Source organism: Cupressus sempervirens, chromosome 1 (genome assembly GCF_028749045.1).
Source record: "Cupressus sempervirens isolate cs-2001-9-10 chromosome 1, ASM2874904v1, whole genome shotgun sequence".
Lineage (NCBI taxonomy): Eukaryota > Viridiplantae > Streptophyta > Pinopsida > Cupressales > Cupressaceae > Cupressus > Cupressus sempervirens.
Genome location: NC_143118.1, coordinates 342,290,370 through 342,307,687, shown reverse-complemented (window position 1 = coordinate 342,307,687; position 17,318 = coordinate 342,290,370). Strand labels below are relative to the sequence as shown.

The window sequence follows — 17,318 nt, the reverse complement described above, 5'->3', positions numbered from 1 at the left end:
TTTTTTACAATATATAAAATTCATCAATAAATTAAAAAACTTTAGAAACATGTCAATTACATAAAAATTGTCATTCTTGATTGGTGCAAATTAATTTTAAAAATTCAAAGCAAGTGAATACAATAGTATATTGGCTACGGCAAGTGCCACATAGTGGCTTGTACTTGTGTGAATAGTTGAATGATAGGATATACTAGAAAATGTAGATATATTACAATATATATTTAATTATAGTTTAACTTATTATATTAAACTACATTTATGAATACAATTAGATTGTTATTAAAGATTCATATAAATAATTCCTAAAATTTGGTTGAAAAATATGCAATATGGAGAGTTTCCGAGAAAAGGGCTCCTATAACACAATCAATTCAACCAATCATATGTAAGAAAAATCAAATGTATAATATTTTTTTAAAATAAATAAGTAGCAAAAATTTAGAAATATTCAATTTTTATAAAAATTGTTAATGTTGATTGGTTCTAAAAGAATATATTAATTGATAATTGCATAGAAGTGAATGCAATAGTACATTGCCTACGACAAGTACAATAATGCAAATATCTTTCAAAGAAGTATACAAGTGTATTCCTTTCATCTTATGGGTAAAACCCATTTAATTATAAACTAAAATATAAAAATTAAAATTTTTTCATTTAATTAACGATTACATTAATTTGGTGCATTGTACAGACAATGGTCAAATATGTTGGGTTCTAAGGATTTTGAATGAAAATAGTACTAGACAATCGATACAATCAATTTTCACACATAACTTAATGTACACTATAAATTGGAGCCTTTAAATAGTGGCCTTAAACCTTTCATTTCATGAACTTGAAGAGAAACAATATGGATACAAAAATAGTTAAGACAAGTGGGTGTCACTTTGTGATGGTGCATTGAGTGAACTTGGGAGGTTGGTGTTGGTACAAAGTTGCAGATCTTCTTATGAAGGAAGGCCAGAATGTATCTTCCATTGACATGGTAGGTGGAGGCATAGGTCCTACAAATGCAAACTAGGTTTCATCTTTACAAGAGTACAACCAACCTCTCATAGACTTCTTCACATCACTTCCTTCTAAGAAGAAGGTATGGAATGCGTAAAGTTTTGATTTGTTTAGATGGTTTATTTTACAACAGTTCGATACTTATATTTTATTAGAGAAGTGAATATGAGTTTAGATGAATTATTTACACCAATTTGATAGAGAAGATTAATCTATATATTGATTTGTTTAGATGGGTCACTTTAAATTATAGTAATAGGAAGGTTCTTCTCAACTTTTTTTTAAAACATTCTAATAAGTTATTAGAGAAGTGAATATAATATATGATTTTGGATAAACATTTACATGAATTTGATAGAAGGGTTTAATCTATGTATTGATTTGTTTTGGTCAGTCATTTTAAATTATAGTAATAGGTAGGATAAGAGACTCAGTAACTAACAAGGGGCCAATAATCCTAAATTTTTTGTCATAGATACCCTAATTACAATGCTTAAAAGAGTCTAAAAAATGAAAAAACATGTACTAATAGTTGATCACACATATACTAATAGTATGTCCTTTTTTAGTTTTTTAAAACTTTTTTGATTGGTTATTGACCAATTTGCATCATTATTGAAATATTTCATAAAGACTAGTTGGACTTTAACTACAAGTACTCGTGTCCTTTTGAGTGAGAAATTATTGGTGCATGAGCATTGGGGGTTCCATGCGAATGTTTTGAAATGATTATTTTAGATCACTTTGTGCTCCAGATCCTTGTAGAGAGATCAGTGGATACCTAAAAGACAAAATTTTAACTTTAAGCTAGGTACGCCTAAAAAATCAACAAAATCCAACTTACCATTAGGCCAAATTACCTTAGACTAGTGTGGACTTTTCCCCTAGATTCTACATAAAAAGAAATTTGATTTTAGATACATCATCTAAATGAATTTGAGCTAATTCATACTAATAAATGATTTATATTAGAAGAGCAAATCCCACTTTAGAAAAACCACTAAAATAAATCAAAAACTTAATTTGTGCTGTGTGATGTTATGCACTGTACCTCGCCAATAATAGATATCCCAATTGATTTATTGTTTCAAGTTATATTGGTTGGCCACAATGCTAGTGGATTCAATTTGAGTTTTACAATGGAGCATTTTCCACATCATATAGTCAATGTTGTCTTTGTTACTGCTTTTATCCCTCATAGTGGAATGATTTTTTCTAAGTCCATGAATGAGGTAAGGTGATTTCTTTCTTTATTAATTCTTCTTCACTTGTAAACATTACACATTAACCATTGATTTATAAGATACAATGCTAAATAGTTAAAATTACCTTACTTTTGTAGAATTTAATAGTTCTTAAACATTCAATGTCACTTTTCTAAAAGTATATATATATATATATATATATATATATATATATATATATATATATATTCACGTCAGACTATGGAGAGTCCACATATAACTATGCAAACGGGAAAGATAATTTGGCAACATCGTTCAAATTGGGAAACCAATTTTTTCGACAATTTCTTCCATAGAACAATCCTTCTTGGGTAAAATTACTTAAGAACATAGACACTTTATAGGTATTGTATTGGGTAGTTTTGGAAATTCAATTGATTGATTAATATGGATCTAAATGTGTTGGAATTTAATTCAGTAGGTGGTTGCCCCTGGAGCCAAACGCTTACATACCAACCCTAATGATCTACACATCTGTCAAAGACTTGATTGAAGGTAGGTGAGTTTGAAATTTGAGAGGGAAAACATTTTTTCTAGTAAGAAAAAAGGAATGTTCTGATCCATTTGACCAAATAGAGAGATGAAACCTTGATGTAGAGAAGTTGTGGAGCAGAGCAGAGAGAAGGATCTAATCAATTACAGAGAAGCAAATTGATTAGCAGATCAGTGTAAAGAGTTCAGAAGGCAGAAGGGTTTCAATACGTGTTGGATCTTTTGTTGTTTTGTAAGTTGTTATTGTTGTTTTGAATTGTTGAATCAGTAATTGCTCCAAGCATTTTTGAATGCAACCATTAGAGTTGTAAGTTTAAGTTTTTGTGTTTTAGTAGTTTGAAGATTTCAAGTTTTTCTGGTTGAAGCCAAATGCTGCCATATTTTTTAATAGTTTAGTTGAATAGAATATAAGCAAGCAAGTAGGCATACATATCTTATTGTCCTCATCTTTTATTCACTATTGCATATTTTGTGTTTGAGTAGCTCATTGTTGAAATCTTCACCCTTTGGCTCTTTGTGTTTTAATGACCATTTACCATTCTACTCACTTGGTCAAATCTTGATTGAGTTTCCTCTCTACAAAACCTACTGAGCTCACTCAACATCCTCTCATGCTAAGCTTCTCCTTCTAGTGGAGACCAAACTCACTCGGCATTGCTTACTACCAAGCTCACTTGACATCCTTTGATTATAGAGCTTACTTGACACTGTCTTGTACCAAGTAGCCCAAGTGCCAAGCTCACTTGACTTATTCTTGTGCCAAGCTAGCTTGACATTATCTCCCTACCACTTGACACTATCTTGTGCTGAGCGAGACTGCCACTCAATAGCTAAATTTTTGAGTGAAACTAGCACTCGACAATAGTGTTTGTTGAGAAAAATTTGGTGTTGTGAGCATCGTATTTTCTCACATGGTATTAGAGCTTTGAGGCCCCACATCCATAGTGAGTTAGGGAATTTGTTTGTCAACATATTTGCAATGGCAAGAGATGTAGGAAAAATATAGCAACAACCACTATACTTTAATGGATAGAATTATGATACATGGGCAAAGAAGATGAAAACCATAATGGTTGCAAATGATTTGTGCAAGTTTGTGATAAATGGATTTAATGATGTTATAGTCCTAGCACTGTATGCTACCCTCACAAATCCACAAAAGACTCAGTTGGAAGAGTCAACAAGAAAGGATGCAAAGGCATTAAGTCTAATTGAGGTAGCAATGACAAAGACAATTTTCCCCAAGATTGTAGTAGCAAATTATGCAAAGGAAGCATGGAATATCCTTGAGATGAACTTCAAGGGAATTGATATGGTCAAATTAGTGAAGCTATAGATGATTAGAAGAGAGTTTTAGAACCTTTAGATGAGGGACAATGAACCTATTGTAGAGTTTAGCTCATGAGTCTCTACTTTGATAAACCAGCTCAAGTCAAATGGAGAAGAATATGTTGATCAGAGGATTGTAGAAAAAATACTGAGGAGTTTTCCTTAGAAATATGACAACCTTATCATGACCATAGAGGAGGCAAAAGACCTCACCACATTGACCATGGATGAGTTGATGGGAACTCTTCAAACCCATGAGCATCGGATCAACATGTCAGCAACAACTTCCCAAGAGAAGTCTTTCAAGGCTCAAGAGAATTCAAGAGGTAGGGGGAGAGGAAGAAATGGCTTCGATAGAGGCTCAAGAAGTAGAGGTCATGGAAGGAATGGTCAAAGAAATGGTGGTGTAGAAAGCTGAAGACGAGCAAGCAACCAAGAGGGAGCAAGCACCTCTCAAAACAACTCTAGAGGAGGTAAGAAGAATTACAACTCTAATAAGAGTAATGTTGAATGCTACTACTATCATAAGTATGGACATTATGCAAGTGAATGCTAGAAGAAACATGGTGATCAGTCAAAGCAAAATGCTAATGTGGTTGATGTGAACATGGGAAATGCAAATAATCCCACAGCCTTCATCATGTATAACATTGGTGAAGAAGGAAGCCTTGATGTATGGTACCTAGATAGCACTTGTAACAACCACATGAGTGGTAATGAAAGTTTATTTTCTTTCATTGATAAGACTTTTAAATTTGAAATTAAGATGGGAAATAATGGAACTATTTCCATAGTGGGAAAAAGATCTTTTATGGTTCACACCAAGAAAGGTGAGAAGAAGGAGATACAAAATGTGTATTTTTCCCTCGGTATGAAGAACGATTTGATGAGTGTTGGAAAACTCATTCAAAATGGATACAAAATGCTGATGGAAAATGACAAGTGTGTCATTCATGAGAAGGACGGGAGCAATAGATTACTTGCAACAGTCCAAATGACAAAGAACTGGATGTTCCTATTGAAGATAGAGACATTTTTCTCTTCTCAAGTCAATACTACATCTCCCAAGCATGCATGTATAGAAGTGCATCAGAAATCAGCTCTTAGGAGCATGATTGAAGACCCCTCAAAGCTTTGACATTTTAGGTATGGACATCTTGGCTTTGCTAGTTTAAATTTGTTGCCCAAAAAAAGAATGGTAGATGGTTTTCCAAGCATTGTACATTCATATGACAAGTGTGAGGCTCACATATTGGGTAAGAAACATAGGCTTCCCTTTAATTCTAGAAATTCTATAAGGGCTAGAGCACCATTAGAATTGGTGCATTCTAATTTGGTAGGCCCTATGCAAACTACTTCTATTGGGGGAGTACTTATTTTATGACATTCATAGATGATTTCAGTCATAGGACATGGGTGTATTTTTTGAAGAACAAATCTTAAGCATTTGATAAATTTATTGAATTCAAAGCCCTGGCTAAAAAAGAATGTAGACACTATGTTAAAGTTCTTAGATTAGATAGAGGAGGGGAGTATACCTCTAATATGTTTGTAAATTTTTGCAGGTAGAATGGCATCAAGAAAGAGCTTATAGCCAATTATACTCCACAACAAAGTAGAGTGGTTGAGAGAAAGAATAGAACCATTATTGAAATGGCAAGGAGCATGATGAAAGAAAAGGGACTCCTAATTGAATTTTGGGGAGAGGCTGTAGCAACAACAATATACTTGATCAATAGGTGTCCTACAAAGTCAGTTCATGACAAGATACCTCTTGAGGTTTAGTCAAAGGGTACATGGATAGTTGAGCACTTGAGAGTGTTTAGATGTGTAGCATATGCACATGTGCCTAAGGAAAAAAGGCAAAAGCTAGATGACAAAGGTGTGAAGTGCATCTTTACAGGGTTCAACTCAGAATCAAAGGCCTATAGGCTATATGATCCAATTAACAAGAAGATCATCATTTCAAGAGATGTGTAGTTTCTTGAAAATCAGTCATGGGATGGCTCGGTAGATGAATCCTCAAGCACTTCAAACAAAGTCTATACTATTGAAGAGGAAGAAGATGACATTGGTGATCAGCAAGAAGATGGAGCAGCAAACATAGATTGTAGACAAAGGAAAAAGGGCAAGCAACCCTTAACATGCCGAGCATCAGCTCCAAGCACTTCAAGATAGCCCTAAGCTAGTATGTAAAATAGTAGTAGCAACAATACTAAAAATTGAGATCCCACTCTTGCCTCCTTATTGCCAAGAAAGACCAAGAGTCTAAGGGAGATATACCAAGATGAAAGGTATGAGGAAAATTATGATGAGAGTGTAAATTTTGCATTATTTTCTCATACTGATCCAATTTATTTTGAGGAATCTGTGAATGAAGAGAAATGGTGCAATGCCATGGATGAGGAAATAGATGCTATTGAAAGGAATGAGACATGGGAGTTAACTACATTGCCTCCTAAGAAACAAGTAATTGGAGTGAAATGGGTTTACAAGACCAAGTGCAATGTTGAAGAAAAAATAGATAGGCATAAGGTAAATTTAGTGGTCAAGGGGTACAAACAATAATATGGTAGAGATTATGATGAGACATATGCCCCGATTGCAAGAATGGAAATTATGTGTGCTATCATAGCAATTTCAACCCAACACAAAGAGAAGGTATATCAAATGGATGTGAAGTCCACCTTCTTGAATGGTGTATTGAAGGAAGAAGTGAATGTGGAGAAGCCACCTAGTTATGAAGTTGTAGGTGCAGAACACAAGGTGTATAGATTGAAGAGAGCTCTTTATGGGCTCAAGCAAGCTCCACGAGCATGGTACAACAAGATTGACTCATATTTGATTAGAAATGGCTTTAGAAAAAGTGATAGTGAGCCCACTCTTTACATCAAGGCAAAAAATGGTAATGTGTTGATTGTTGTCTTGTATGTTGATGATTTAATTTTCACCGAAAATGACAATTTTCTAATTGGTGAGTTCAAAGAGGCCATGAAGAATGAATTTGAAATGACAGACCTAGGTCTCTTGAAGTACTTTCTAAGCATAGAAGTAAAACAAATGCATGATGGCATCTTCATCTCTTAAGAAAAATATGCAAGGAAGATCTTGGAGAGATTCAAAATGCAGAACAACAAGGTAGCCCCAAAACCACTGGTAGTAGGTCTGAAGTTGAACAAGGAAGATTGCAAAAAAAGTGTCAATCCAATACTATACAAGAGCATTGTTGGAAGTCTGATGTATTTGACTGCAACTCAGCCAGACATGATGCATGCAATAAGTTTGATTTTCAGATTTATGGAAACACCAAAGGATTCCCATTGGCAAGCGGGAAAGAGGACCCTAAGGTATGTGAATGGTACCAAGGGATTTGGAATTTTGTAGACTACAAATGATAATTTCAAGTTGGTTAGTTACATGGATAGTGATTGGGTTGGAAGTTTAGATGATAGGAAGAGCATTTCCAAATACATGTTTCATATGAGATCAGGTGCAATTTCATGGGCATCCAAGAAGCAACCTATTGTTGCTCAATCTACAGTAGAGGCTAAATACATAGCAGGAAATGTAGCAACATGTCAAGCTATTTGGTTAAGGAGGATCTTGATAGATTTGAATGAAAGGCAAGAGGATGGAACCACAATTTATTGTGACAACATCTCCTCAATTGCATTGTCCAAGAATCCAATCTTCTAGGGGAGAAACAAGCATGTAGAGATCAAATGTCACTTCATCAGAGAGTTGGTGGAGAATGGAGATATCAAAATAGAATTTTGTAAGTCTGAGTAGCAGCTAGCAGACATTTTCACAAAGCCATTAGGCATTGGAACTTTTGTACACCTAAGAGAGAGTCTTGGTGTAGTTGATGTGAATCAACAATGATCCTTATTTTTTGTTTGGCTCAGGACAAAGGGGGAGTGTTGGAATTTAATGCAGCAGGTAGTTTCCCCTAGAGCCAAATGCCCACCTACCACCCCTGATGATCTACACATCTTTCAGAGACTTGATTGCGGGTAGGTGAGTTTGAAATTTTAGAGGGAAATTTTTTTTGCTAATAAGACAAAAGGAATGTTCTGATCCATTCAACCAAATAGAGAGATAGAAGGTTGGTACAGAGAAGTTGTAGAGTAGAGTAGAGAGAAGAATCTAATCAGTTGTAGAGAAGAAAATTGATTAGTAGATGAGTGTAAAGAGTTAAGAAGGTAGAAGGGTTTCAACATGTTTTGGATCTTTTTTCATTCTATAAGTTGTAATTGTTGTTTTGACCTATTGAAGTAGTGATTGCTCTAGGCATTTTTGAATATAGCCATTAGAGCTATAAGTTTAAGTTTTTAAGTTTTAGTAGTTTGAAGATTTCAAGTTTTTCTAGTTGAAGCCGAATGCTCCCAGATTTTGTAATAGTTTAGTTGAATAGAATATAAGTAAGCAAGCAGGCATACATATCTTATTGTCCTTGTCTTCTATTCACTATTGTATATTTTGTGTTTGAGTAGCTCATTGTTGAAATATTCACCCTTTGGCTCTCTGCATTTTAATGGCCATTTTCCATTTTGCTCACTCGGTCAAGTCTTGATTGATTTTCCTCTCTATAGACCCTACCGAGGTCATTCAACATCCTCTCATTTTGATCTTCTCCTTCCAATGGAGACTGAGCTCACTTGACATTGCTTATTGCCGAGCTCACTTGGCATCCTTTGATTGCCAAGCTTACTCAGCACTATCTTGTGCTGAGTAGCCCAAGTGTCAAGCTCACTTGGCTTCTTCTTGTGCTAAGCTAGCTTGGCACTATCTTCCTGCCATTCGACATTATCTTGTGCCGAGTGATACTACCACTTGGCAGCTATTATTGTCGAGCAAAACTGGCACTCGACAATAATGTTTTTTGAGCAAAATTTGGTGTTGTGAGCACCATATTTTCTCATAGAAGGTAGGATCTATTGTTGTTTGCATCACCAAAGAAGAACCTTCCTCTATGGAAAGAGCCTCTTTTCTACACAGCTCAAAACTATGGAAGTGTGAAGAGAATATGCATTGTGGCCAAGGAGGATAAGCTTATTGTAGAGGCTTTATAGAGAAAGATGATTGAAGAGAATCTTCCACAAATGGTATGTGAAATTAAGGGAGCTAATCATACTATATTCTTCTTGAAGCCTCTTCAGGTGGCCGAGGTGCTCTTAAAAATGCTAATTCGTGAAGTGAACCAATCAGATGCAGATGGATTTTAGTAGTATCTAGAGATCTTTGACTATGGTGGAGCTTATTGTTAGAGTTAATATTCCAATTACTCAATAAATAATTGTTGCACATGTGGCAAACCTTGTTGAGTTGTTGGCAACACAAGTTTAGTTTAGGTGTGAGTCAAAGAGTTCTAGTTTGAATCAAGTTCTTATTGTAGATGTGTTTGAGTTAGGTGTCCATAAGCTTCAGTTAGCTATCAAGTTCATGTGTGTTATCAGTAATGAAGTATTTTATTGTCAATATACTTAATAGTCATTTAGGAATGTTGTTGGGTCACCTATTGTATAAATTTGAATCTATTATTCAATAGAATAACAAGCTGAAAGTTCTTTCTTCTCTTCTTTTTTACTATTGTTCTATTTTTCCAATACTTATAACATATGTTTATATCATTTAGTCTAAATAAATAGTTAATATACTAGCACTTGTACCTATAAGAGGTTCAAGATATAAGCTGGTAGATTATTTTATGAATATTATCATTGTATGAAATTGCATAATCACTAGAGGGTTAAACATAATTTTTATGATTAATAGGATTGTTGGTCATGAAACAATAATGGCTAGGGTGGTCCAAAAGTGCTTAACAACAAAGGCATTTTTGAAGCTAAATAGTAGTTTATCAATATAATTGTAAATTTCCATTAGAAGAATGCATAATGTTTGATAGAAGCATTGCATGTAAGTAAAAGTAAGTGTGGCAAATTTGATAGTACAATGTTTTTTTATTGTTGTTGATTTCTCATCAACATGTAATATTATCTCATTCATATTTACTTCATCCAGATATCTATATACATTGCATACCATTTCCTTCCCATATTCACATGTAGACTTTACATATTTGATGTATTTTTTGTATAGATATCTAAAGGTTCGGTTGAGTTCCTTTATTTTCTTTATCAAAATTGGTTCCTCCATCTGCTAAATGAATTCTCTATTGATGTATCCTCAAAATAATACTTGTTCTTCTTATGTCACTAGCCTCAAAGCTATGAATGTTAACATTAGAAGTCTCATGTTCATTAGAAGTCTTGTTTAAACACATCAGTGCCAAGTATGCAATTACCCTTTTCCAGATCTTAGAGGATATAGTGTAAGAACCATCTCTAGACATTCCAAATACACTTGACTCACTAGATTGAAGGCTATTATTGTAGATATTAGTTATAACATTTAGAACACTCTAGTTTATGGTCTTTTATAGGCTCAAAAAATATCATTTCTTACTTTTCAATTTTCTTCTTCATTATCATGAAACTTTTTAGAGTGACAACCATCAAGGCCAACTAAATCTGAATTGGGTTCTTGCTCTATTGGTTTACACTCATCAAGGCTAACTTTAGAAGTTACTAAATGTAAATTTTCTAACATTATTTCATAAATGGAAGTCCTTAGGACCCCATCTTGTGGTGCTTATTTATAGATATGTATATAAATAATTTTGAAATTTGTTTGTATATACACATGTGTGTGTGGTACTTACTTATAGATATGTATAAATAATTTTGAAATTTATGTATATCTTTCTTTGATGGAGGGTCCATATACTCCTTGGTTAACCAATTCATCTTCCATTTTATTCCCTTTCCTATATACATGCTTAATTTTAGCTTCTTCATATAAATCTAATAGCTTAATTATTCTTTCTAATATATAATTTAATTTCCAATTTTAGGTTCCATGATTTGATTGAGTTAATATTTATTTGAGAGTCTCGTTCTATTTCTAGTTGTTTTACCCCTAATTCTTTTCCTAATAATAATCCTATAGTGAATGCTCCAATTTGTGCTATGTATTTACTATTATTATTTCCTCCAATTAAATACTTAACATGTAATATTCTTTCTTGATATGTAGAAGGTTAGGCTCTATTTGTTTGAATTAATCAACAAAAAGATTTTGTATACACTGTTGTTGATAACAAAAGAATCTACTCCAGTGTCTGGAAACAAGTGTAAATTATTTTGAATCAATGTTTTAAATTGCACTTAGAATTGCTGACAAAACAAGAAGAAACTATCAACCTAGGAAGAAACAAGAGATTCTAGTGTCACCATAGACCCATGATAGAAAACATTGGATAACATGAGTTTGTTATGAAGCAATTGTGATATGAGTATTTATATACTTGATAATTGACCACTGACTTGATATTATACTATCAACTAGAATTTTTTTTAGGGAACTACACTACATATGATTGGAATTTACACAGAAGTAAATGAGACAATGAGAAAAGAAACTAGCTTAGTAATACCCCTACACTAGCTAGACCATCAAATTGTTAGCATCTTGGCTTCAGACCAAAGGAGCCTTCATTGCTTGACTGAAACATTCCTTAAACCAATTTAATAGGCTTTTTGGCCTTGGCAACGTTGAACCTCTTGCATAAGAAAGGTTCTCATTAGGTGTGTTAGCTCCTCCATTTCCAGTATTGAAGTTTTATAGCTATGACAGATAATATGCACCTGAGATTATATGTTATGGTTTCTTGAGATTCATTAGCTATTGTTTATATGAAGAGACACATGACATGTGAAGAGACACATGTTTGGAAATATGTAAAGGTATGTAACATGCAAAGAGACATGCATTTGGAAATATGAAGAGGCTCGCATTTGGAAATATGAAGAGGCTCACATTTGGAAAATGAAGAGACTTTTGGTTATGTATGAAGAGTCACTTAATTCAAGATATATATGATTCCTTTGTGTGATGAGTGTGGTATTCAGTTAGACACATTATACTCAGACCTCTAATATTTAATAAAAGAGGCATATATTTGGTGTGGCTAGGTTTTTCCTTCAAAATAGAGGGTTTTTTCCAAGATAAATTGTTATGACTTATTGCTCTTCATTTTGTTTATTGCTATTTATTTTTATTTCTGGGCAATACATTAGCATGGTATCATAGTGAGTCGGATAATAACACCTTCATTTTCTTATGCTTGGTTTTGATATTTCTGGGCAATACATTAGCATGGTATCATAGTGAGTTGAGAGCTATTGGATTTTAGTTTAGAATTAATTCTGAGGATGAAACCCAACTCTAGTTGAATCTAGTTGTTGTGAGCCTAAGGTAACAGGTAATAAAAATGGTTAAGGTTTTTAAAAGATGAAATTTAGCTTCCTGAGCATTACAACATTTATGCTTTACTATAGGAAATATCCTCTTCTAGAATCAAACTCTACTACAGTTATAGGGGCTTAGATCAGATTGAAGATGAATTACATTTAGAATGACTTCTCTGGGTTCATGGTTAATAGAAGTGCAGTTGCATTGTACCATCGAGTAGGTTTGGTACTGTCGTAGAAGTCATAGTTGAACTATATTAAACATTCAACATAGGGAGATGGTTGGGGAGATTTTTTACATTTTCTATAGACATGAATATCATGCAATATTTTTTGAACATTTTAATCTATTTTTTAAATTAAGAACAAACCATTATTTGAGATGTTTCTATCTTGTCTGAGAACCATATGGAAATGTGACTAGGAGTTGTGTTGGTCAATTCCTATAAATGTATTGCTAAACACAACTTGGTTATTTACCATTGTAGGGAGGTAGTAACAAATTGTGCTCTTTAGATGATGTGGCTGAGAGGTGCACCAAACTAAAGGAAGCTAACAAGACCTCGCTTGTTGTTAGTGTGAAAAATTTTGTATTGAAGAAGGCGGCATACACTTTATAATTTCCCTATGAGATGGTATTACTGGAACTTGAGTATCTATAGGACATAGTAGGAAATGCTTAGAGACTATTTCTTACAGTGTGTAAATACTCCTTCCCATTAATCTTTTGCTTATTGATCTCAGAAGTGCCTTTCACTAAGTCATTGGAAATTAAGTTTTGTTAGCGAGTTTTAGTACGATTGTGCACAAGTGATGAGAGTCATCTTAGGCTGTATATACTTAATGTGTATTTATAAACACAATAAAAATGCTCTATTATTTAAAATCATATCGATAGATGGCAGTAGAGAGTTTGGAGAATGATGTTGGCCATGTTCTCCAACCCATCTTTGATAATCACTGATTGTTCACATTGATTTCTTAGCTAAATCTGGGAAAACTTGGGATCACCATGAAAACTACTTGTTCTTTGAATCTTATTAATTTGAGTGACTGCCTAGTTAATGTATCAAATATGCATTTATTTTTTCTTGGGATATATTTAATATCAAACCCATAATGTATCAAAAATGATTACCACCATGCATTGTCTTTATGGTAGCTTATATTTTATTATTTGGTCTGGTAAGATTGATTTTGATTTTATTTGGTGCAGGACATCATATGTGGCAGATGCATTGGCAGTTTTAGTAAGAATGGGTCCTCGAACCATTAGCATGCAAAGGTGCTTTGGAATAGGAGCCACAACTATCGGTAACTTTCTACATCAGCTGTAAATGGATCACATCTATAATTCCAGCAGAGCAAACAACATACCCTCCCAAAGAATTGTGTCAAGGTAGAACAAATTGATGTTTCTAATTTGGATAAGAACAAGTCAGGTCATGAAGTCATTGAAATTGACAATTCAAAGGGGATGAGGAACTAAATGGAGCATGAATAGGCTCTGTAAGGTCAATCACATTCTACTAGTGGCAACCGATGAGCATATCGAATGTTGAAACTTATGATCATGTACCAATTGGAGGATGAAATCAATTGGTAGACTATGTGGATGAGGCCATGGTGTGTAGTGGGCAACAAGACTTGTTTGGTGGATCAATGCCTCTACAATCCCTGCAACTTCTCAACACACGTCCATCACTTGTAACCTCAACGTACTCCACTGATGAGACTTGTTTGAATGATGTAGTGGGTGCATGTGGTGGTTAGCAACATGGTTTCTTCAGAGCATCGGTCCCTCTACAACTCCTACAACTTCTCAACATATGCTCCCCTTCCTCATTCAGCATGCTTGATCTATTGGAATATTTAATGCAGCGTTGACATTTTCCCCTAGAGCCAAACGCTCACCTACCCCCCTGATGTCCAGAACAGATAGAAAAATTAATACGGGTAGGTGAAGTTTTTTCAAACTCTGAAAAGAGGGGGAAAATGGTATGTGACAAAAGGAATTTTTTATTCATTCATTCAATAGTTTTTGCAGATCAAGCAGATCAAAGAGAAGTTGCAGAGCTGAGAAGAGAAGGAAGAAGGAAAGAAGTTTGTGCCTGCAGTTGCACATGTTTCCCCTGCTCACTCAGTAAGTTTGTTGTTGTTTAAGATTTTTCCTATTGAAGCAGTGATTGATCCAAGCACCATTGTATGCATCCATTAGAGTTGCAGGTTTAAAAGTTTATTGAAGTTTGAAGTATTATCAGTTTAGGGTTTTCTGGTTGAAGCTAAATGCTCCCAGGTTTTGTAATAGTTTAATGAAAGATTGAATAGAAAGAAAGTAGGCATACTTGAATCTAGTGTTCTTCCTCTTCTATTCATTACATTTGAGAAACTTGGTTGAAAGGTTAAAGCGTGGCTCTTTGGTTTGAATTGTGAAAGCATTCACATTAGATTGTTTCTAAGTTATAAATTTTTTTAGTCAGAGCTGACCTTACTTGGCATCCATTGTCTTCTTTGAGTGTCAAGCTAACTTGACATCTACTAAATTTTCCTTTGAGTGCCAAGCTCACTCGGCACCCTCAAGTGCTGAGCAACCTGTCACTTGGCACCATCATGTGCCGAACAAAACTGGCACTTGACACTTCTGTGCCGAGCATTTTTCAAGTGCCAAGTAAAGTTTCTGAGTTAGGGTTGTGAGTATTAAATTAATTTTAATTGATATTTCTCACATGGTATCAGAGATTTGAGGCCCCACATCCAGAGTGAGTTAGGGCATTTGTTTTCTTGGGAAATTTGACATGGCAGGAGATGCAGGAAAGATATGGCAGCAGCCACCATCCTTTAATGGACAGAATTATGATACATGGGCAAAGAAGATGAAGACCATAATGGTTGCAAATGATTTGTGGAAGTTTGTGGTCAATGGATTCAATGATGTGACTGATCCAACTCAGTATGCTACTCTCACAAATGCATAGAAGACTCATTTGAAAGAGTCAAGGAGGAAGGATGCTAAGGCATTAAGTCTTATTGAAGTAGAAATGACAGAGACAATTTTCTCAAAGATTGCAGTAGCAAATTATGCAAAGGAAGCATGAGATATCCTTGAGACAAACTTCAAGAGGAATAATAAAGTTTGTACTATAAAGCTACAGAACATTAGGAGGGAGTTTGAGAACTTTCAAATGAAGGAAAATGAATCAGTTGCAGACTTCAGTTCAAGGACCACCAATGTAATTAACCAATTGAAGTCAAATGGAGAATACTATCAAGAGTAGAGGATAGTGGAAAAGATATTGAGGAGTTTACCTCATAAATATGACAATTTGGTCATGACCATAGAAGAGGCAAAAGACCTCACTGTTTTGACAATGGATGAGTTAATGGGTACACTTCAAACCCATGAGCATAGGATCAATAGATCCACCTCTTCATCTTCCCAAGAGCAAGCATTCAAGGCTTAGTCAAATCCAAGATGAAGGGGAAGAGGAAGAAATGGCTCAGGCAGAAACTCTAGAGGAAGAGGTCGAGGAAATAGAGGACAAAGAAATGTTGCAATAGAAAGCTCAGAAAGAGCAGATGGAGCAAGTAGCTCACAAAATACTTCAAGAGGAGGTAAGAAAAACTACAACTCAAATAAGAGTAATTTAGAATGCTATTACTATCATAAATATGGGCATTATACAAATGAATGCTAGAAGAAGCAGAATGATCAGTCAGGACAAGAAAATGTGGCTGATGTGAACATGGGAAGTGGACCAAATGCTGCTGCCTTCATCATGTGTAATGTAGGTAAAGAAGGAAGCCCTGAGGTTTGGTATCTCGACATTGGATGTAGCAACCACATGAGTGGAAATGAAACCTTGTTTTCATTCATTGACAAGAGTTTCAAATCTAAAATTAAAATGGGTAATAATGGAACCCTACTAGTTGTGGGAAAAGGATCTATTATGGTCTGCACCAAGAAAGGTGAGAAGAAGGAAATACAAAATGTGTATTTCACCCCTGGTATGAAGCAAAATTTGATGAGCATTAGTTAGCTCATTCAAAATGGATACAAAGTGCTAATGGAGAATGACAAGTGTGTCATTCACGAAAAATATGGGAGCAAGAACTTACTTGCAGTAGTTCAAATGACAAAGAACAGAATGTTTCCCTTGAGGATAGAGACATGTTTCTCATCTCAAGTTGGTGCTGCACCTCCCACACAATCAACTCTAAGGAGTGTGATTGAAGACCCCTCATGGCTATGGCATCTTAGGTATGGTCATCTTGGCTATGCTAGTTTAAATTTATTGTCAAATAAAAGAATGGTAGATGGTTTGCCACATGTAGGAAATTCTTGTGACAAGTGTGAGGCTTTTATTTTGGGTAAGCAACATAGGCTTCCCTTTAATTTTGGAAATTATAGTAGGGCTAGATATCCATTAGAATTAGTGCATACTAACCTAGTTGGTCCTATGCAAGTTACTTCCATTGGAGGGAGTACTTATTTCATGACATTCATTGATGATTTCAATCGTAGGACATGGGTGTATTTCTTAAAGAATAAATTTGAAGCATTTGAAAAATTTGTAGAATTTAAAGCCCAGGTTGAAAGAGAATGTAGACACTATATCAAGGTCCTTAGATTAGATAAAGGAGGGGAGTATACCTCCAATTATTTTGTAAACTTTTGCAAGAAACATGGCATAAAGAAAGAGCTCACAACAAGCTATACACCACAACAGAATGGAGTGGCTGAAAGAAAGAACAAGACCATTGTTGAAACGGCAAGGAGCATGATCAAAGAGAAAGGTCTCCCAACTGAATTTTGGGGAGAGGCTATGGCAATAGTAGTTTACCTAATTAATAGGTTTCCTACAAAGGTAGTCCATGAAAAAATTCCAATGGAAGCATGGTTACGAAGAAGATGGATAGTCGAACA

The 17,318-nt window shown here is 34.7% G+C and overlaps 1 pseudogene; it reads left to right on the top strand.

The window, feature by feature from the left end:
- The first annotated feature begins 864 nt into the window (after nucleotides 1–864).
- On the top strand, nucleotides 865–9,304 carry LOC149577614 (putative methylesterase 12, chloroplastic; annotated as a pseudogene).
- The last annotated feature ends 8,014 nt before the right edge of the window (nucleotides 9,305–17,318 follow it).